Source organism: Diorhabda sublineata, chromosome 8, assembly GCF_026230105.1.
Source record: "Diorhabda sublineata isolate icDioSubl1.1 chromosome 8, icDioSubl1.1, whole genome shotgun sequence".
NCBI lineage: Eukaryota > Metazoa > Arthropoda > Insecta > Coleoptera > Chrysomelidae > Diorhabda > Diorhabda sublineata.
In genome coordinates this window covers 8371716-8396082 of record NC_079481.1, presented here as the reverse complement: position 1 = coordinate 8396082, position 24367 = coordinate 8371716, and the positions used below count along the sequence as shown (strand labels likewise).

General features: G+C 31.3%; 1 protein-coding gene across 2 annotated transcripts in view; it reads right to left on the bottom strand.

Annotated features, from left to right (window-relative positions):
• The window catches only part of LOC130447969 (butyrophilin subfamily 2 member A2-like), a 189980-nt gene that overhangs the window by 75966 nt on the left and 89647 nt on the right, over positions 1-24367 (bottom strand). The window lies entirely within an intron of this gene.

Below are 24367 nucleotides of genomic sequence, written 5' to 3'. Positions count from 1 at the left end.
TCCGGTACAAGCAGCTACGCCGATCGACCTGCTTCATCCGACCACAAAATGGAATGCTGGAGCTGCATCCGAGGTACCATTCGCAAAATTCCAATCTGCGATCTAAATCTTTCTCTTGGAGTGCGTGGTGTAGACGTGTTTCAGCATTTGACGTGAAGTTGCAAATAACGGTCGCACAGATCGTGACGCGTCGGCAACAGAGCCCTTTTTTAAGAATTTCTGGTATGTTGAAACGATTTGGTGGTATCGACTAGCTCAGAGATAATTTGAGAGTGAAGTTGTATCGGTTATTTATTCTGAAAACTTTTCTAATCGACGATCAAGCGTTATTTTGACATATACTCAACTGTACCATCTACGAACATGTTTCGTTTTGATATTTTTCGACAGCATTGTCAGATTTATGAGCTAATTAGAATTTCAAACAACTATTGTACTGAACTTTAATGATAATAATAATGGAAAAGCTGATCAAATATAATTAACCTTATTATCTTGATTGGACCTACTTGTGTTTTATGATTACAATGTTTTGGTTTGGAAATACATATTTTATGATATTTAGTTATGGAAATGGCCATCTATTATTTTATATTCATGAAAGATTATCAGCATTGACTTTATTCAACATTAATTATCATTGAATTATTCAAAAACTTTTTTCATAGAACAAAAATACAACAATTTGAGTTAAATATGTATAAAGTTTAATGGGAGTTGCATTTGTGACGAAAATATAGTTTCATTGAATTCAATTATTGAGTTTCAGATACTTTAGGTACTAACCTAACCAATTATGACGATTTGAGGGCTAAGTTGCATCCCTGAGGAGTTATAGCTTTAAAGTTAAGCCCCAAATGTGGAATTTCAATTTAAAATTACCTCAAGATTACCTCCCCTCTCACTTAACCTCGATAAATGTGATTACTTTTTTTGGGGGGCATTAAAGGAGACTCTTTATTCTTCTTCAAGTGATTTTAAAAAAAATTTTGAAATCTCATTACAAATAAATGCAATATAATAAGAAATGATCATCAACTACTAGCCAGAGTCTACTTAGACGCAGAATAATTTTGCGTTTGAGAAACAATGGTCATAATTTTCAGCAATTGCTTCAAATATAAATGTTAAATATTATTAATTTGTATTTTCATTGAATTGTTGTTATTACGCCTTCTACTAACATAACTCAATGCATTTAACAGTTTCATAAACTGTACTGAATTTAGTTCAAGTTAAAGTTGAAATGGAACCGACTTTTTTCGAAATTTTGGTTCCTTATTTGACCCTGTATATCAAACTGATTCATTTTGGGTCCAGTTTACCGCCATTTATCATTTTTTTTGTACAAAAATAATTTCGTTCTGGCCTATTTTTGATTTTAATTCCATTTTCTAATAATTCCCAGTGGATTTTCATATAATAGTATATACTTATTATAAAGCCCCTCAGGCATGGAATCCAAGTTAATGCTTAAAACATTTTTCATGTTTTTCCCGACACAGTGACATCGAACAAAGCGAAATGTTCTAAAATGTGTGTGTACGGTTGTTCTGTATGTGTAACGGGCATCAATTGCAGAAACACCAGCCAACAGTTCCAGAATTCCCATGTCCGAATGTAAATTATAGCTTTGCAGCTATCAATTTATCAAAAAACTTTTCTTGTAGTTATTTAAGGCGGCTCTTTTTTTGTTGTTTCGACCGCGGTTTGATTTTTATGGGGAAAAACATAACAACAATAGCACGCAATTCAAAATATGAGAATAATTTATTGACATTGGAAAAATCGTTTATCCGATCGCGTTTGTCAGTATAGTAAATAAATTTTAGTCTATCGAAAAATTCATTTCAATATCGATATGTTTTCAATATAAACATGTTTTTTTTTTGGAAATTTTTGTGTGATATACACGCACCGTTTACCTGGACGAAAATATTGAAGCCCGACCGAATAAACTTCCCTCTTTTCTGTTTTTCATTTAAAACGAGCAATAACAAAAGTTTTATCTGCATAATATGCAAATGGCAAACACTTAAATGCCACATGTGACATCGGAACTCCATTTTGTATAATCATGTAATAACATTTCAGAGAAACGGTTCACTCAAATGGTATTAGATTCCAGAATCAATAGTTCCGTTTGATTCAGCGCTATATCTCGAGAAAAATTACATTCCACTTTTTGAAATATATTATAACAGTTTCATAAGAAGAAATAGTCAAATAATATTATTCGTAGTGAAACATAGCAGCTTTACAATTATGGTAATCACCACGAGTCCCAAGTTTCAAGACTTCCTCTAACTAAAATTGAATGTATAAGAAGCGGATTCTTGGACGTAGTAGCTCAAGGATTGAGGTCATTCCATATCCACCATTTAGTCCTGATCTTGCGAAGAGGAAATGCCTACCTCATAGTTTTATCGAAAATATCTTCAGAAAAATTAATCCAATTATTCGATTAACATAAATTATCGAATTTAGTGAAGTTCTATTTGGAGAAAATCAATACCAAATGAGGTTTTTCTTAAGGTAATACGAATTCGGCTAAAATTGCTTCATGGTCACAGATTATTACTTACTAAGTGATTTAAGTCATGAGGTAAGAATATGTAGTGTAAAACTGAAGATTGAATAATTTAAATTGGTAAATCCACATGCATATTTAACTAAAATGATTCAAAAATATCTACCAGAGCCTTTCGAAAGACACAATCAATTAGTAAAATCAAGCGTTTAATAGTTAGAGCGTCCAGGTTCTCGAAGCAAGAATTTTGGAATTATGGAAAGTTGGCTTAAAAGTTCTATACCTGAAATATTAATATTTTCGTTTTCTATAACTATTCAATGACTATTGTTTATTGGACACGTGAATAATGTTTTAGAAATGCGAGTGTATTTCGAAATTTCTTTCAATTCAAAATATACAAAAGAAATAATATATTTCTGCTTTTACCTAGAGAGGTAATATCTCAAGAACGAAATTCAAAGGTTATAAATGTATAAAACTTAATTTCCGTGAAATAAACCAGTTCTGACTCGTCGTAATTGCTGTTATTAATAACGGCCGCTTATTACTAATTCCCAAAGGGCCTACCGTAAAGATAAAAAAGGTAAATTCCCATTGTATGCTTAGAGAAGATGAATTAACTTTATAACCGCATGAGGGTTACACAAAAAGGTATTAAAAAGTCATACCGTGTAATATGTCAGACAATTCTTGAATTCAGATGAGAGAGAATCCCGTAGTTTCCATATTTCGGTGGAACAAAGGACATTATTTTGTTATTTAACAAAGGTAATCCTGAAAAAATATACGCCATTTAAGTTAAAAACGGCATAAAATAGAGTTGTTAAAAGGTTGATTCAGTCAAAAGATCTGGAAAACGTGTCAGTCACAACCAGAAATTCTAAACCCACCTTATCAAACACAGTAGAAGAGAAAATAACTTTTCATTGAATTAATCTCCGTTATCGTAATTTTCAGTCATACATTTTTCAGTGTCTCTCCCAAAAGAAACCCAATAGGATCAGTAACAATTTATATTTTATACTCATATTGATTTAACAAATTTTTTCCGATATATCTGGACCAATTTCAGACATTAGTGAATTATCAAAATATCTGTACACGAAAAAATATTCGAAAATTGAGTTTTAAATTCATTCGATGATTTTGGTATTAATGTTTTCGCTGTAATTCTGGGGAAAAATCTATTTCGCAGTCAGTCGATTATGTGTTTTGATCAATGGTGTGCATTTGGTTAGATTCCCGTTGAAATAATTTCAATATTCGTTGGAAAACACAAAAAATTTTGTATTTTTCAACGTAATTTCCTTTTAACTCCATACCCATTTTATAATAGGAATATTCAAGCTTCTCGAAATAACTATTAACTATAATAAAATAATCCGAGGGTGCTAAATCTGGCTAATTTACATGTGGTAGCAATTTAAAATTTAATTCTTTGATTCGGTAGATTATCTTGATGAAGCAACGCTTTCTTATTAGCCAATTTTGGCCGTTTTTGTTTGATGTCTTCGCTTAAACGTCGCAATTATATGAAAACGTATAATTATGGGTAGTTATGATTGGTAATATTATATGATGAGAGTTGTAACCAATCTCACGAAAATTATAAAAAAGTTTATAGCTTCTAAGTTTATCAGATTATATAAAAAGTATTACTGATGTATTTAAATTATATGAAACTTCAATATAATGCACCAACGGCACTAGAATATTTAATAGGAAACACTAGTAATTAGCAGTCGGTGTTAAGTGTTTATTTTGCACAATTAGTTTAGATACAACTCCAGAAACTTCTGTATCTAGTATCTGTTTAAACGAATTAAATCACTCTGGAACTTTTAGAACGCGGGAATATCCGTTTCTTGGTAATTGCCAATGAACAATCTACTAATACCCATAGAAACTTTCAACTCGTAGTAAATAAATTGTCACTATAATTTTTCTTCTGGATGTGACGTTTGTGCTTGTATTCCATCGAGTTATTCATTTATTACCGACCGAATTTACTGTTATTATTATATAAATTAGCTTTAAACTAATTATTTTTCTTTCAACAAGTTCAAATTACGGAAGTACCCCAGTTTTGTCGTTGCCTGATCCATATATGCTTAGTGGTCCCCGAAGTCCAAATTAACAGGGACTTTGTCAACGTTGAATGTTTTTTCCTCTATGTGGTAATTAGGTTAATAAGAAAAACAATTACAATCCTAATTGGGAGTGGAGAAAAACATTAATTCCCGAACAAAAACAAAGCTTTATCCCATTCCAGAATGGTCATATGGAGTGAAATATTACTTTTTATAGACCAGGAACAGTGACTAATAACTCAAATCGTTTAATTCATTATTAAACATTATTACCTTGAAAGTCTTAATGGTCCACTGTTTATATAGGCTGAATAGGTTATTTACTTCAAGTTGTGCACGCAAATTTTCTGCTTGCAAAGGCATATTTAAGCTAAAGAGAGAGAGAAAAATAAATTTAATTCATTTAGTTTTGCTTGCCGGAAGGAATAATTGGATGGTTTTGAGTACAGCCAATTAAGATGTGCCTTCTGCAGTTAATTCTCATGAAAAGCAGGAGAAATAACTGAAAATTAAGTCTTAATAATTTATATTAATAATAACTTACATTACACGTGAGATATGGACGTTAATGGATGTTGGGGAACTTTATTATTTCATAATTTTTTGATAAATGAACATCGTTCGTTTTATTTTTTTTACGTGTATGTTTAGTCGCGTCAATGAAGCCTTTGCTTCGGAAGTCCTCAAGAACACCTCCGATTTTTTTCTTTTAAATTTTGTTTTTTTATATTATTTAAAATCAGAAACCTCTTAGAGCGGGAACGGAAATATTTATATTGTTTAAACGATATCAATGACATTTATATAAAAAATTCAGTTTACTCTCTATTTTTTTGTAAAAAAATCTCCATATATTAATCTTATTGTAACAAATAGTTGTTAGAAAGAGGTTTTTAACAAAAATTTAATATTAAAATCGACGGTATGGAAGAGTTTTGTGGAGTTGCCTTTAAATCATCATATCAGCATGTTGACGCTAGTGATAGCAGAATCAATGAAGATTCTGAAGCAATTGATAAAATTGTAGAGTTTTTTAAAATTCACAACCCCTTTCCTGACGTAAAGAAAGCCATGGCAATTTCCACAAGAATTGTAGGTAACGAAACTATTAATTGTTATGAAGCATTTGATGTTGGAATTAAATTAAGAAATAAAATCAGAGGCTTTAACTTCAAAGATATGAAAATGGCAACAAATGTTTATTGATCATGAGCAGTAAAATCAAAGTTAATAATACTGCAGAAGCTATAGATCCAAATTTAATTTTCCAGCGTTTATGCTTTTTAAGAAAAAAAAAATGATGAACTCCGCCAATATTTTGACTGCCTTTGTACAATGCCAAACGGATGTTAGTGATGTTACTAAATTTTTCTGTATTATTGGAGTTTACTCCTTAAGAATGGATTTGCATATATAAGGGTCCCGGTATGAAAAAAATGTGAGGAGTAAAATCTATCGATGAATGACCTCGTTACGTTTTTCGTGCGCACCCTATGATGCGCAATTTTCTAATTTGTCAGTGTCAACATACTTATATTGCTGTCATTGTGAAGTTTTATTATCATTGTGTTCCGCTAAAGTGAACTGAAAGTATTTTCAAATAACTATGGCAGAAAGAGGTGTAGATGATATTGCCGGAACATCTAACAAACACGTGGTTGCAAGGTACGTTATAATTCATGTATTATATGTATGAGCATGTGCAATTTGTATTTATTAAATATTTTAATAATTATCGATGTAGTTCATATAAATATATATTTGAAAACAACACATAAAATTAGATAATCAACCCAATATGATTTATCGAGATTATTGACTATTGTAAAAAGTTTAATGTAAAATATTTCGTCGATTAGTTATAATAAATGTATATGAAATGAATAAATTGAATAAATATATATTTATATATGTATATTATTTTCATTAATTAACAAATTTACCCTTTTATACAGTATCAATATTTTTTAAGTTAAATAAACTCTTTTTGCGTCTGGTAAGACTATCGAACTTAAGGAGTAAACTCCAGTCGTGCGTCGAAGCTGACACACACAATTTTTTGATGGTGGTGTGCTACTTCATAGATTAAAACGGGAAAAAATGAAAAATTTCCAGATATTTGTCAACAGTATATTAGATATTTACGTAATAGTTATGGCACTGATGTTGAAGTTGTATTTGATGGATATAGTAATGATGGAACTAAAGTGTCTGAGAAAAATCGTAGATATATCGGCAATACTTCCAATGATTATTCATTTGAAGAAGACATGCCTTTAAACACAACGAAAGAGAAACTTTTAGGTAACAGCAAAAATAAAAATTGATTTATTAATCTTCTCTGGAAAAAACTAGGCGAGAATAATATTGAGTGGAGTCAAGCCGAAAGTGATGCTGATCGATTAATTCTACAATCTGCTATAGATTGTTCCTGTCTTCAAGTAGTTGTTGTAGCTGAAGATATTGATGTGTTAGTTTTATTGATGGCTTTTGCACCTGATGATAAAGAAATGTTTTTTTAAACCACTAAAAAATAATATCTTGCAGCGAGTTTATTCAACAAAAACAATATTAGAGATATATCCAAATATTAAAAAAAACCATCTGTTTTTTATTCATTCATTCACTGGATGTGATACTACATCCGCTTTCTATAACAAAGGAAAAAATAGTTTTATTAAAGTTTTTGAAGAGCAAAATGAATAAGTGCTTTCTAATGATGGTATTGATTGTATTCTAACAATGTATGGTATTAAAACTGCCAAATGCTTGAATGAACTGCCATATAAACGTTTCATAGCATTAGCTTCAAAAAATAGAAGCGTACAACTTAATTCTTTACCTCCGACAGAAGATGCAGCAAAACAACATATTAAAAGAGTCTACTTACAAGTTTAGCAATGGAAAAATGATTCATCGATACCACCTGAAGAATGGGGTTGACGAAAAGAGAATTATTTAAAACCAATCAAAAAATGACACAACCAGCAGCACCTGACAACGTTTTAAAATTGATATTTTGCTCTTGCAAAACAGGATGCGGTTCAGCGTGTGGCTGCAGAAAAAGTGGTCTTCATTGCTCACCAGCCTGCATAGTTTGCAGTGTAAACGACTGCAGTAACCACCCACCACTTGAAGAGGATGAAGAAGTCTCCGAAACGCGAAACGAGAATCAAAATTAAATGTACTTTTTTTGTATATAAAATAATGAATTTTCTATGGTCAATAAAAAATTTATATTTTGCTCCACAAATTAATTACTACACGGAACAAACTTATAGGTAATTGTTTATTACATTCATTAATATATTTACAAGTTTTTAATGGATATTGTATAGTAGAAATTTTTTTATGCATAAATATCACAGATCTTGTTTGAACAAGATAAATATTTTCGTCCCCGCTCCGAGAGGTTTCTGATTTTGAAGAATATAAAAAAGAAAAAAATCAAAATCGGAGCTGATCTTGAGGACTTCCGAAGTTTGCCTGTTTTATGTATTCATTGACGCGACTAGTTTGAAATAACGAGGTTTAGATTTTTTTATACTTAATACATTTCTCAATGAATAATTCGTAATATAAACTTTCTATAATAATGTCATCGATATTTTCAAATACACGCTTCCATATTTTTCAATTCCATTTTGATATCAGACGTATTAACTTCAAAAATGAGTTAAGGAATACCATTGCAATCTAAAACAAAATTATTCCACAATTTCTTACATAGAAAAATGTCAGGAATTTGTCAAATATTAGATTACGAATTAGATTACGAATATCAGAATTAGTGATTTGAGTCTTGCATGGAGAATAAGTATATTGGTTTTTCTTTTTTATTTATTGTACTAAGTTCTGCCCTAACTCTGTTAATGTATTCCGGAGTGAGATTTGGATCCCTTTAGTTCGATTCTGACCCTCCCACGCCGCTATAATTCTCTTTAGGACAATAAATTTAACATCGATATCCTTCGGTTCCGAAGTTAACTAGGGAGAATTTTATCTTCATTGATTCTAAAGAAATTTTTACGACCTCTGCTTCTATTATGGCTTAAAGAATCGTTTTTTCTGCCTTGCAAAGAAACAACTTTGGTTTTAATCACCGATTAATTGTTATCAGTGGAATAAAGCCGCTACTGAAAAAGTTTTTTGTTTTGTTGATCTACAATTTGTTTTTATTCAAAGTCGTTTAGCGGGAATTTTAAGGAAGATATTCAAATTCGTTCTCCTTAATATTCGGTTTAAATTCTTATAGAAATAATCTACAAAAAAACGAGACGAAAAATTAAATAAAAGTGCAAAATAAGTATGAAGATTTAACGAAAGAAGGATTCTTGGAAGAGGACTCAACGGTTAAAAAAGGTTGTGTCGATCTGCGGGGCTAAACGTCAACCCCAAGTCATTGAGTAGAAATCAGATGGAAAATTTCTGGAAATCACACTATATAGTAAACAAACACGAAAAGGATATAATCACTAAAGCTACAGAAGAAATTGAGGTTGTAGCCCAAAGTTTCTACTGTGAATATGCACGGCAATTGGGAATCCAATCATCAGATATGGAACAATGGTTTGGGGTACTAGAATATCACGAGGAAAAATCTCTCGAAGGTACAAATACTGGCTTGCTTGTTTGAATAAAATCATGTCCAACAGCTACACTAGAAGTGATTCTCAAACAAAAATATCACTTGGAATATTCAGAGACGGAATCATCAAACAAAAATCAGCCCTAAATAATGACCAAACCTAAGACAAGCCTCAGGATGATGCATCGAAAAAGTTTACCTCAATACTTAGCTACTACGGATGTAAAACAGAACTAGAATGGAAGTATATGGGATCAGAACCAAGAATTTTGAAAGCCTGGGCAGCACACCAAAACAATAAAATGTGTCCAGTTCAATCTAGAGAGGAGCTATCGCAAACAGGATTCCAGAAAACACCGGAGCGAAGGGAACTGATGTGGCTGATAAGCTCTCTGAAGCGGGGCAGACAAGTCTTGCATGGGACCTTAACCTCGTTGTATGAAACACTACAGATTACTACATTTGGGAGCAAAGGAAATATAAGACGACAGTCTTTAGCAGCTTACTTTTTAAAAGGAATGGGACTAACAGACATAATAGATCCTTTGGGTTACAATTCACATACATACAATATTGATAGAGAATGCGAAAATATAAAATGAAGATTGGGAATAGCTGGACGTGGTTTTGAAGGATGTGGAAAGGATGGTAGTAGGACAAAACCAAAATATATCAGATGAAGTATAATAAAATATTTGTATAAATACCCATGAAACACAACACAATAGAAGAAATTGAAGAAAATACAATGTGGTGGATGTGGTGGAAGATATTAGAGAAGTAGAGCTGAACTAGAGTGCATGTTTCCAATTCAATTTTCATTATGTATAATTGGTTACAATTTTTACCAGTGTAATTAGAAATTAGGTGAAGGAAATCTTTATAATTGATATAATATTAGACTTCCCGCAGAAAAAGTTTCAACAGTCTGAATTCATAATTTATTTTCAACGCAGAAAGTTCGGTAGAATTTTTTATCGAGACTTTATTAAAAAGTTTGAGACTATCGAACTTCAAAAATAAATCTCTATATAATATTTCGCGCAATTTAAATAATTTGAACAAGTTCACGAGAACAGCACAAACAAAATAATTGAAGAAAATTAAAGGTCGAAAAGGTGATTTTAGTAACTTAATTTATTCATAATACATCCCTTGTAGTAATATGAACCGTAATATCTGATTTCCGATATTGACGTTCATCATAATTTCAAAATATAATGAGAGTTTATAATAAAAATAATGATGAATCCTAAACGGGTTGTTACTATGTATTAAGCGCCGCTGGATTCATCAATTCTACACTTTGTTTGACTTCTTCAGAATATTTATTGTATCCTTTAACTAATTCAATGGGAAGTTGAAGCACGCACTAAAGAAATTGGTAGCAAATGGATCAGGATCAGGGAATAATACATCTAAATATGTACATTAAGAATCGTGAAAGATGTTTGAAGTAATTTCGTATCAAAGAGAAACCTCAAAATCTAGTCAGATGTACTCGATTATTAAGAAGTTCGATCTCATTTCGTATAAATTGTAAAATTTTAGAAAAGTCTAATTAGATTTGTTGAGCTTCCGAAGCAATAAATTCCACAGAAACTTTTTGTAATATGAAACGATCCTGTTTTTATGATAATTAGAATCATTTATTATTAATATAATTTCAAGGGAAATTGGACCCTCATTTTATTTAAAAAAAATAATCTAATGGTTTGAAGATGTTTAAGGGCAAAAAACTAGTTTGTTGTTGGTTGTTTCAAATATTAAATGTTGATTATGACGAAACAGCAATCGATTTGTCAAAGTATAAAAGGTGAAAGGTTAATTATAATCCTGTCTTTCTTAATGATTTCATATATATTTTAGAATTTAATTAATCTCCCTTTGCGAGCTTCACTAACGCTTAATTGCCTTTATTTCTTCTAATCAAATAAAAAAATCGAGGACAAAACTTCGTTTAAATTAAATTCTTATATAACTTGAACTTCTCGAGTGGGAGAAATCTAATTAGAATTTACCGATTTTTTTAGAGAAACTTCTCAAAAAAGTAACGTCTTTCTAATTAGTGTATTGGGAGTATACTTTGAACTGTCGGAATATCTTTTTATGTTCTGACGTTTATATAGATTTAGATTTTTTGTAATATAACTGAAAATACTTGTAGCTCAGCAGCTAGAAAATTGTTGTATCGACACTCTTATCTATAAGTAGACTTAAAAAGAAGCTTTCAGATAAAACATACCCTGCAAAAAAGGAAAAGAAATATTTTATAAAGAACATATTTTATAGAAGGACTCTAAACAGAAACAACTATGCTTGAGGTGCATATTAAGTGAAAATATCACCAGGAAAAGGGACAATAAACTAACGATTTTATGGGGATGTCTGTAAATTCCGGTAGACATAAGTAAACGCTCAAAAGTGGATACACTAATGGATTCTAGTATAAGGATACTTTTCATTTTATAGTCTCTTTTACGGACCCAAAGATACATACTATATCTTTTTGAGTGAAATATTAGTCTAGAATTTATGACGTAATTATTCTTCTTTTTATCTCTAATCTTTTTCCATTGAAGCTCCTTTTGGATATAAAGCAAAATGCTGTGACTTTCATATCTTGATCGGGTATGATATATATTTTATAATCGTGAATAATCATTTGTAGTAAGAACGACAATTCATTTTAATGATTTTCAAATATTGGTTCAACGTAAAATAGAGCAAAGTATAATTATTGATTTACTTTTCTTTATTCAAGCAACTATCTTCGCCGAATTATGAAAAAGTTTCTGTTACTACATAGATGGATTGCTAGTTTCTTCATATATTGATCTCGATGAAAAAATTGAACAACTGTAGATTGTCTCAACTGAAAATTGTGCTGCAAAGTTGCACAGTCAGATCAGCAACCCCAAAACAAAGAATTATCCAACACAAACAAGCCATTTGAAATCGCTGAATTGAGAAAAGTAAAATTTCATGTTACGCAGACCCATAACTCTGAGATCAACAGGGATTTTTATGGTCCTGTGAATATATTATAAATCATTCATTTTAGAAAGTTTGGATTACGAGTTAATTCTTGTTTATCTTTTATTCATAATACTACTCAAATCGTAAATGTAACCACTAGATTTTTTTATAATATGAAGATAGAATCGACGAGGACCAAGCTACAAGATCCCCAGAAAAGTAGTACTAGAATCGAGCGGTTCAGACATAGATTTAATGGAGAAACAAGCATAGGATAATTTTTTTCACCATAGTTTCTACAAACTATTGAAGGACACTGTAAATCGTTTTAGGTAATTGTTAAGTTTGAGTGGCTGTAAGGATGAAACTAAAAGTTTTCTCAATGTTTAAACAGAACTCGTCAGACCAGGACTTAATGGTAATGAGATCTTTACTCATGATGGTAGAATGTAAATTTTGTATATCTGAATCCGCATCACAAAAAACTGAACCTAAAACCGAACCCTGTGGTACACCACTCCAACTGATAAATTACTCGAAATTTTACCATTTTAAAGGAACACCTCGGATGCTGCAATATCTAGTTGTTAATCGGAATATCATTAACAATACAATCGAAGGCATTAGCGAAATCACAGTAAACCGAAGCTGTAAAAAATTTATTATTGAGTGAGGTATATATTTCAGAAAGCATAAAGCATTTATTTTTGAGCCTTCAACATTTTAAAAAGAAAACGCAAAGGACTTTATAAGTCTTTTTATTAGTCTTTCGATTATCTTTAACAAGATTGGTGTTATTTTTTTCACCATTTTTGTGCAGGGGAACAATTATAGCTGTTTTAAACAGCTAGGGAAAAAAGCATAATCATTACTGCTGGAAAAGTTAAAAATAACCTGATAACCCATCGAAGCTGCAGGGAATTTTGTTTTGAATGCTGGTTATTGTTTGAATTAGTTCAAATTTATCTACAGGTCTAAAGAAGAATCTGTGAGTGATTATTTTCGAAAGAGCCAGGAAAAAAACCATCACAACTTTATCTGGGTCGAGATCAATAGAGTAAAGTTTTTTCGAGGAATTTTTAGCTCTAGAGATCCGATTGGTTTGATAGTGAGTTTTTATATTTTTCCGGTACACTGATTTATAGAAAGACAAAGTAAATAATCTATGAAATCGGTTATTTTGTAATCTAATTCTTATTCTCGACGAAATTTTCCATTTGATACCCCGCCCGATTGAAGCTTTGAACCACTAATACTTTAAATTAGATCCGAACTTCACCTGAAATGAAAAAACGATAAGTTGAAAGTAAATTATTAGCCTTTAGATCGAAGTAGTAGATTTGTCCAACATGAACACACTTCTTATTTTCCTCTACAACTTAATCTTGGAGCTGTTCCTTCTACTCCGGTGAACAATTCAATTAATTTTAATGAAAATAGAGAAAGACAGACGCCGGACTTATTTCATTAAAATGTGCTACTGTTTGTTTACTGAGTGGATGTTCGTTTAATTCTTGGAAAGTTGTTTCCTTTCAAAACAAAAGCAGCAGGAAAAAGAGCAAATAGCAATTACTATAGCAATTACAAGTGGAACATATTTTTATTTCATCAATTAACTCGCTAAAGAGGACACATCTCTGTAATTTGTTGTTCACTCAACAATTCGAAAATATTCTCCTTCTCAAATTCATTATTTTCTCAATTCCACTTCCTATTGCTGCAGAATATTTCCTTTCTAAAACCGGTCCACGTCACAGCTTTTTTTAAGGTGAGCCATAAATCGTCGGGTGTGAATTTTGACGAGCAAAGTCTACATAATCTTGATATGGTGCAATACAACGTGCAAAAAATTGAATGCGAGGCAGAAAATTTCATAGATTGATATCGTTTTATATTATACAAGTCTCTTACCACTGCATCATGGTTGACCCACTTTTGGAGCTGGTTGTTGTCATCTACAGACCAAAATTTCTCTTCTGCTAACTATTTTATACCTGATTTTATACCTGAATACTAATAAAGTAATACTAGATTGCGCGATTGATATATTTTGGAAAGGAGCATTGTCTGTTAGAGCTTTCCCATTTCAATTTCTTTGTATATAGTTCTACTATTAAAATATGAATTCAATTGAATGCGGTCTATATTTTGTATATGGTTCCATAAAACCAGTGACCTCTACATGTGGGTTTAATCCCTATTTATCTTTCATGAACAGTTTTTGATGTGTTAAGGAAATTACGCTTGTACAAAAGGCGGTTCAATACAATTCCCAAGCATTTGGGTTCTCAGTGTATCGATATTTAAACAGCTTATGAAATATTCAAATTATCGAAGTCATAAATCAAAAATATACAATCAAAAAGTTGAAATTATTCAGAGTTTACTTTTGGAAACTTTGATATAATAAAGGAATTATTTCATCATAAATTTTACATCAACAGAGTACGCCGAAGTTAAGTAATTTTAACGTAATCGCATATTCATTTAAAATTTTGAGTTGAAGTTTTAGAATTAAATTGCATTCTCAATTTTTTTATGAACTAGAGAATCTGATAAAATAATAAAAAATGTGAGAAAAGTAACATTTGTTCCAAACTATTTTTTCATCGTTGCCAAAGAAATAACGTCCTATTTTTATATCTACACCTTCCTCCGGAATGTTCAATAAAGGAAATAATGATCGAGAAATCTCAATTTATTAAAAGATCCTCTTAATAATGGCGTTTGTTTTGTTTTCTTTTTTGTATCCAAAAGTATATTAGTCGTCAAATTTTAGCTTTATGTGTTTGTTTACTTCGTCACGTCTGATCTTGTTAAATCTCATGGGCTTATTGATCGCATTTATTTGAGGACTTTACAATTTTTCAATCTGATATAAAAATGATAAATCGAAGTAATTTTTAAAAATTGCTTCTTCTTTCAGTACAATCTCCTTCCATTTTTGATCATCAAAAATGAACGTGAAAAACAAAAAATAAATTTTTACTCTATATTTGACAAAATTATTCGTACAAAAATTAGAGAAAAACATTTGTGTTAAAATTAATAAAAAAATCACAATATCTAATGGGGTTGTCAGTAATTTTGTTGCTTATGTAATTCCTTGATTGGTATTTTTTGGCCAATATACTGAGTGTTTCGTTACATGGAAATTATTCGTTTCTATTCGCGCATGATCAAAATATACTTATCGACCTAATTGCATCCCTGGAATAGATTTTTAATCTATATTTGACAAAATTATTCGTACAAGGATTAGAGAAAAACATTTGTGTTAAAATTATTGAAAAAATCACAATACATATTATTTTCTTTCAACAATAGTCCATTTTCAAATCATATCTAATGGAGTTGTCAGTAATTTTGTTGCTTATTTTAATTCCTTGATTGGTATTTTTTGGCCAATATACTGAGTGTTTCGTTACATGGAAATTATTCGTTTCTATTCGCGCATGATCAAAATATACTTATCGACCTAATTGCATCCCTGGAATAGATTTTTAATCTATATTTGACAAAATTATTCGTACAAGGATTAGAGAAAAACATTTGTGTTAAAATTATTGAAAAAATCACAATACATATTATTTTCTTTCAACAATAGTCCATTTTCAAATCATATCTAATGGAGTTGTCAGTAATTTTGTTGCTTATTTTAATTCCTTGATTGGTATTTTTTGGCCAATATACTGAGTGTTTCGTTACATGGAAATTATTCGTTTCTATTCGCGCATGATCAAAATATACTTATCGACCTAATTGCATCCCTGGAATAGATTTTTAATCTATATTTGACAAAATTATTCGTACAAGGATTAGAGAAAAACATTTGTGTTAAAATTAATGGAAAAATCACAATACATATTATTTTCTTCCAACAATAGTCCATTTTCAAATCATATCTAATGGAGTTGTCAGTAATTTTGTTGCTTATTTTAATTCCTTGATTGGTATTTTTTGGCCAATATACTGAGTGTTTCGTTACATGGAAATTATTCGTTTCTATTCGCGCATGATCAAAATATGCTTATCGACCTAATTGCATCCCTGGAATAGATTTTTAATCTATATTTGACAAAATTATTCGTACAAGGATTAGAGAAAAACATTTGTGTTAAAATTAATGGAAAAATCACAATACATATTATTTTCTTCCAACAATAGTCCATTTTCAAATCATATCTAATGGGGTTGTCAGTAATTTTGTTGCTTATTTTAATTCCTTGATTGGTATTTTTCGGCCAATATACTGAGTGTTTCGTTACATGGAAATTATTCGTTTCTATTCGCGCATGATCAAAATATGCTTATCGACCTAATTGCATCCCTGGAATAGATTTTTAATCTATATTTGACAAAATTATTCGTACAAGGATTAGAGAAAAACATTTGTGTTAAAATTATTGAAAAAATCACAATACATATTATTTTCTTTCAACAATAGTCCATTTTCAAATCATATCTAATGGGGTTGTCAGTAATTTTGTTGCTTATTTTAATTCCTTGATTGGTATTTTTCGGCCAATATACTGAGTGTTTCGTTACATGGAAATTATTCGTTTCTATTCGCGCATGATCAAAATATGCTTATCGACCTAATTGCATCCCTGGAATAGATTTTTAATCTATATTTGACAAAATTATTCGTACAAGGATTAGAGAAAAACATTTGTGTTAAAATTATTGAAAAAATCACAATACATATTATTTTCTTTCAACAATAGTCCATTTTCAAATCATATCTAATGGGGTTGTCAGTAATTTTGTTGCTTATTTTAATTCCTTGATTGGTATTTTTCGGCCAATATACTGAGTGTTTCGTTACATGGAAATTATTCGTTTCTATTCGCGCATGATCAAAATATGCTTATCGACCTGGTGTGGTTAGCATAGATTCGAAAAATATTATTAAAGCGTTTCTGTGGAAGTAAAACCACAGAGAGAATTAATTTTGAAATTAGCGGACATGTACAATTACACGAGTGTGATAGAGACGACAATAGTTTCAGCACAGGAAACGTTCAAGTCTGAAACTGATATGAACCCTTTTATTCCCAGAATTCTCTTCCTGGAATGAGATATATAGGGTATATCCTTCCAGTTATGTGATAACTCTTTCGTTTTTTCTTCTTGTTATAAAATCCTAATGGCTATAAATAAAAAAATACAGTGAATGAGTTTTTAAAAAAAAGTTGAAAAAAGTAAAATGGCTGTCGAGTGAAAAGTACAGGAAGTACTCGAACAGAAAGAGTTATAAGTTTGGAAGAAGGGAAATAAAAATTCTTTTTATTAATTTCTGCCTGAGAGAAAAGCTGCAAGTTTTCAGTATCAGGATCATAAAATCCCATTTGGAGTCACGAATCTCCCTGCCTGTTGACTTCAACTTCAACAAACTTTGCATCTAATTATAAAAGAAAGATAAATACAACTCCAGTTTTCAGAACATCACTTTACTTCAAAAATTCAGTGGCGTGGATTTATCGTCGAACATTTGCATTCTCTTCGGCTACTGTTTTTCCCATACAAATGTAAATAAACTTTATCAAGCATACGGAATGGTATACCACGGAAAATTACTATTTTCAACTAGTTAAAGTAACGAAGATATAATTTAAAAAAAAACTCAAATACCATTTGCATTTATAAAAAAGCTGACGACCCAATAAAACCTGTATAAAAATATGAATTTATTAGATTATTCTACATTAATTTACCATCTTAATATTTAAAATGGTATTTTCACATTTTATGGTAGGTACGTCACTGTTTTGAAATTTAAAATTCCCGCTACGACATTCAGATTTAACGCTGCCTTGATTAAAATGAATTAGGGAAAACAATGGAAATTCTGTCAATAATGAATAATTTATGGGAAAACTAAGTTAACAAAAATTGAGTACTGGAGTGTTTCCTTGTAATTTATGTCAAGTGAATTGTTTGATATTCCTTCGTGTACATTTTACTTAGTAAGCATCTTTTAAAGATAGGTACTCAAGATATATTCGCATCAATATTCAAAAGTATTTGTAAATAAACTGCGTTTTTAATAAAATATCCATTTTATAAGATTTTCTTCAATTTATACTGTCGATTTTATACTTTCCGTCAATCTTATGATAATTAACATTTCGAATGTTATTAGTTCTGGATTATTTCTATGGTTTTTTGTAAATATATATATCTATGATTATTATTGCTTTGTGGAACGTAGATGCTAATGTCGATGGTTTTGAAGTAAAGAACGTTCGTAAAGCAGTTCATCGATATTGAAAATCGTACAATTCAAAGTGCAGAAGAAGAAAACGATCATTTGGAAGACAAATTCAGGTTATAATCAACGGGAAGTTATAGGTAATTATAGAAATAATTTGGAAATAATTGAATTGGATTGAAAATAACTGAATTTAGTTAAAAATGGCGTCACTGTCATTCAAATTCAGTTCATACTGATGACAACAGTAAGTCTTCACCTTTAGATTTTCCAGTCAAAATAGTTACCATTATTCATCGTTTTCTTGACTGGGATTCTGATTCCGTTGCAAAGTCGTGGTGGATTTTTGTTTCGGAAAAGATTGATGGGAATGCCAATTTTCGACAGATGGCACCAGCGTCGACAGTTTGAATTGAAACAGCAAACGAATTCACATTGAAAAACAGACATTTTTTTATTTATATATATATAGATTACTTTTAGTAAATTTCGTATTGGTATAAAATCAACATTTCGAGTATTCATTTTAGGTGAATTATCAGTTTTCCATGGTTAAATAATCATGATGTTGTGTCCGGTGTACGAATAATGTTTTACATCATTAATTTGATGCAGTAATTCAGGAAGTGTGTTCAGTTGATAAGGGACATACCAATATGTTTTCAATCGATTCCAATATCCATAACGTGTATGGTAAACATTACTTGAAGTTTCCAAACAAATATAAATGTAATTGCTATACAGTATGTCCATAGATTAACGCATTAATAAATTACTAGTTAAATAAATATATTCCTGATCTAAATTAGCTCAAAGTGGACAGAATTTTACAGTGTATCTAGTTACTTTATATTATTATATGATATTGGTGCAAATTAACCAGCATTCTGAATTATTTTCGTAAAGTTTCGTAGATAAACATATTTTGTACTATTTGTTTTTCAATTTGACTGTATAATTTTATGGAATTTCCTCGCGTTTCTCAATCTACGTCAAGCAAAACAGGAAGGAAATATTATATAGAATTAGAACTCTGAAGTAATGTCGACCCACGCTCATACAGATGTAATTTCAACTTTATGTTTGTTCATACAATTGGTACATTCGGCATAACTAACTAAACAGTATTCTGAAAGATAGAAACTGTAATAGCATTATAATATAGTAAGTTATCAAAGCGAAGATAGGGAAAGTTTTTACATCAAATTATTTATCAAAGTATATATAACATCACTCAATAAGTCGAGTGACTGACACACAGATGGCGCGGCCATCGTCAAAATGTATATGGCGTTTATGAAGTACCAACTTTCAAAAAACTATAGGTTGGAATATTGATTCGAATACGTTTATTTTGGTTAGGTTAGGTTCACAGAAAATTTCTATACAACGTATAATAATTCTTTCAATTCACCTCTTATTTCTTTATTTCCATCGTATTATATAAAATTAGAATTTTATATACCCACATATGTAATTTCAACTTTACGTTTGTTGATAATGAATTCATACATTTGGTATATTCGGCACATACATATTTTGAAAGGTAAGAAACGGTTTTATGAGGTAATATTTTTGAATGTTATGTTGCACATTTATGTTGTAATTTAAGAAAAATATGTACTAGAAAAACAATAAATCTTAATCTTCATAAGTTTTATGTAAGAGAGACGTGGAGAAATAGCAGTTTAGTTTGAAATGTTACATCATTAGATCATTTGTGTTTACTATCATATTTTATGGCCAAACATTTCTGTGAATCATCAAAACGTTGTTGTTTTTGATCGATTGTGAGTAAACGCGACATAAACTTTGAAAAAATCTTTCTCATGGTCAAATATTTATGCATACTGCCTCAGTTATCTCACGGTATTTCAATTTACGATTAGAAATAACCAAGTTGTGGAGTTTTTGGATTAACCACCTCAATTAGACGACCAGGTTCACCATCAGCGTTTAAATTCAACAAATTTTCCTTTTAGATGGACCAGAGTTTGTATGACACTATTTATTATGATGTAAAAATGAAATTATGAAAGTAAATTGGGAATTAGATAAGCTTGAAATCATTATAGTGTAATAAAGACCGATAAATGAATAATTATATTGCATGACCGTTTATCTTTTTGAATATTTCGTATAATAATTTCGAAAACAGGAAAGTATCGTGTTGCGTATTGCAGTGGCGTGTCGGAATTGCTTCTGGTAAAAAAACCCCAGCAAAACCGAGGGTTTTTCTTCAACAAAAAATTCAATGTGCTTTCACATGTATATAAAGAAAAATGAAAATAATCAAAAGTACATATAACTGAAAGATTTATACGTGTTGATTGTTTTATATTTGAAATATGAGCAAATGAATAAAATATTCCAATTAAATAATGAGAAATTGAAGGATTTTTATGAAAAATTAAGAAAATAACAATTTGGAATTGATTTTTAGAAATTGGTGAAGTGATTACTACAAATATCAAATTGTACATTCGAAATGAATTCAATTTTTCAAAGCTTTTATATTCATTCAAATTTTACTCAAAATAAATCAGATTTACTTCAAAATTAAATCAACTATTCATTAATATTATTCAGATAATGACAATATATGCACTCTAGATATATAATTTTTCTCCCTACATCGATATATTGATATATTAATAGGTGTAAACCGATACAGAGCAGCTCTATTTCGAGCTCTAACCAAACAAATTTATAGCTTTACCGATAAAAGCTAACTTATGGTCATATGCGCTGGCTAGATATTAATTTTGGGTCATGCACTCTAAATGCCCAGATGGATTTTATGTGACACAGCTATATCGACTGGTTTCCAAGTTAATTGTTCGAAAAATCTGTGCCATTTGTAACAATCATTCTAATTCGTTGTATTTTTCGTGTTTTCAAACAGAGATTTAGTCGAGTTATCACAAGAATTAATATTTTAATTGTTTTTATAGTTTACATAGAATAAACAAAAAATTTGAATAATGCAAGAACCCGTTAGCTATTGAAAGCTACCGGGTGGGCAACTAAGAAAGCTAATATCTCGAAAATGCCCTCGAAAAATCTCGCGCTCGTCGAGTAACGCGGCTTAACGATGTTCTGCAACAATTCTCTAACTAGCTTCCATCGTGTGTGGAAGACGTACCAGAATTTCTTAAAAACTGGCTTTGTTGTCGACGCGCTGCGTTCTGGACGACCTATATCTGTAATAACTAACGAAAATATGGAAACAGTGGCGGTCAGCACTTCACGAGAACGATGGGTGTGTGTGTGGTCGGATGAAGCAACATTCAAGCTGAACCTACGGTCAATCTACATAGCTACGTGTACTGGAACGATCAGAATCCTGACGTCTTCATTGAAGAAGAGTAAAACCCGCTTGGATGTGTGTGTCTCGGCAGATATATATGCGGGAGGTCTCTTGGATCCATATTTCAACAATTCTCTAACTAGCTTCTATCGTGTGTGGAAGACGTACCAGAATTTCTTAAAAACGGGCTTTGTTGTCGACGCGCTGCGTTCTGGACGACCGATATCTGTAATAACTAACGAAAATATGGAAACAGTGGCGGTCAGCACTTCACGAGAACGATGGGTGTGTGTGTGGTCGGATGAAGCAACATTCAAGCTGAACATACGGTCAATCTACATAGCTACGTGTACTGGAACGATCAGAATCCTGACGTCTTCATTGAAGAAGAGTAAAACCCGCTTGGGTGTGTGTGTCTCGGCAGATATATATGCGGGAGGTCTCTTGGATCCATATTTCAACAATTCTCTAACTAGCTTCTATCGTGTGTGGAAGACGTACCAGAATTTCTTAAAAACGGGCTTTGTTGTCGACGCGCTGCGTTCTGGACGACCGATATCTGTAATAACTAACGAAAATATGGAAACAGTGGCGGTCAGCACCTCACGAGAACGATGGGTGTGTGTGTGGTCGGATGAAGCAACATTCAAGCTGAACCTACGGTCAATCTACATAGCTACGTGTACTGGAACGATCAGAATCCTGACGTCTTCATTGAAGAAGAGTAAAACCCGCTTGGGTGTGTGTGTGTCGGCAGATATATATGCGGGAGGTCTCTTGGATCCATATTTCAACAATTCTCTAACTAGCTTCTATCGTGTGTGGAAGACGTACCAGAATTTCTTAAAAACGGGCTTTGTTGTCGACGCGCTGCGTTCTGGACGACCGATATCTGTAATAACTAACGAAAATATGGAAACAGTGGCGGTCAGCACCTCACGAGAATGATGGGTGTGTGTGTGGTCGGATGAAGCAACATTCAAGCTAAACATACGGTCAATCTACATAGCTACGTGTACTGGAACGATCAGAATCCTGACGTCTTCATTGAAATAGAGTAAAACCCGCTTGGGTGTGTGTGTCTCGGCAGATATATATGCGGGAGGTCTCTTGGATCCATATTTTTTTAAGGATTACGTGATGAGCAGAAATTATCTGGAAATGCTCGAAGATTTCATGCAGGATGGAGCTTCCTCATCACATAGAAATACGAGAAAATCTGTTCAAAGTTTGAATTAGAACATTTGTTGTTAATAAAATGTAATATAATCATCTTTTTTTTGAAGTGTATCATCCCCTGCACTGATCCCACTCATCTACTCAATTTATTATATACACAAATTGAAGTACGCTTATAATAATTGATGACGTTTATGGTAGAGGTAATTAAATTGACCATTATCTGACGCGACTGGCGCTGTCAGAAATTTAAATTGATTGAGACGACTTGTGCACCCCTGATTAGAAAATGACAATCATCAGTTTGAAGAACAATTTGGATTTTGGTGCGTTTGATGAATTGCCGGGTGAGTTTTATGTCAATAGCGGGGAATTTTAATCGATATACCATATTCTTTTTCATTTCTCATTCGAATGGAAAATGAAATTTTGAAGTGATAGATGGAGTCGAGATACTTTTAATAACGAGATCGTGATTTTTCTGTAATTTTTTCGATAAATTTTTTGATGCGAGTTACGTGATATAAAAGTCAATGTGAAGTAAGGTTTCTCAACTCTATTTCAAATTGTATAATGACAGTTACAGCTCCATCAAACCATCAAATGTTTCAATTCGATATATTTAATAATGAAAAAATATTTTTACGATATTAATTTTATATAGAATCGTTGATTCTAACTAGGAATAATGTTGTATTTGATCTTTAAGTATCTCTGAAAAGGAATTACCAATTTATAAATGGTTATATTTAATCTATAAAGAGCCCCATTTCAATCATCTTTTTGAACAAAAGCTAACCATAATTCTCCTTCATATTCTTCAACTATAAAAATCTCTTATATATATTTGTTATCCTGCTGACGTTGAGATTTCTTCGTATATCACATAAATGACCGGTCCTTCTCTCCTACTTTATTATGTAATATGGTTCTCTATTCCTGTCCATTCGGAATCGATATCAATATTACATTTTTACGGTTATGTAGGAAAAGCACAAATACGTGTGGGGTATTCCAGTTTTTACTTTGTGTCTGGACGTGTTTGCTGCTTTCTTAGTCTATTGGGATTCGAACGTGTTGACGATATCGAGATGAAAAGAAATTGTCTGGAGATCATGTTAAAGTTTTCCAGGGAATTTCAAAATTTAAACTAGTTCAGATTTTATTGTATATCGAACGTGAGGCTGATTAAAACACAACGGCAACATTTCTGCATTGGAACGAACGTTGATGTAATCTAAAAGATCACTTTGGAGTGTATGCCTTATAAGTCTAACTTTAATACAGAATTTGGATATATTATCGAGATTCTGCTATTGGAAAAAGGGATTTCACGAGATTATATCCCTACGAATTTCGCTTTTGGGAATTATTTCGGTAATAAAACGACAAACTTTGAATCCAATATTACATTTTCAAGTATAACTGATAAACTAGAAACTGCATGAAAGATTTTTAGTACAGCTTAATGCGA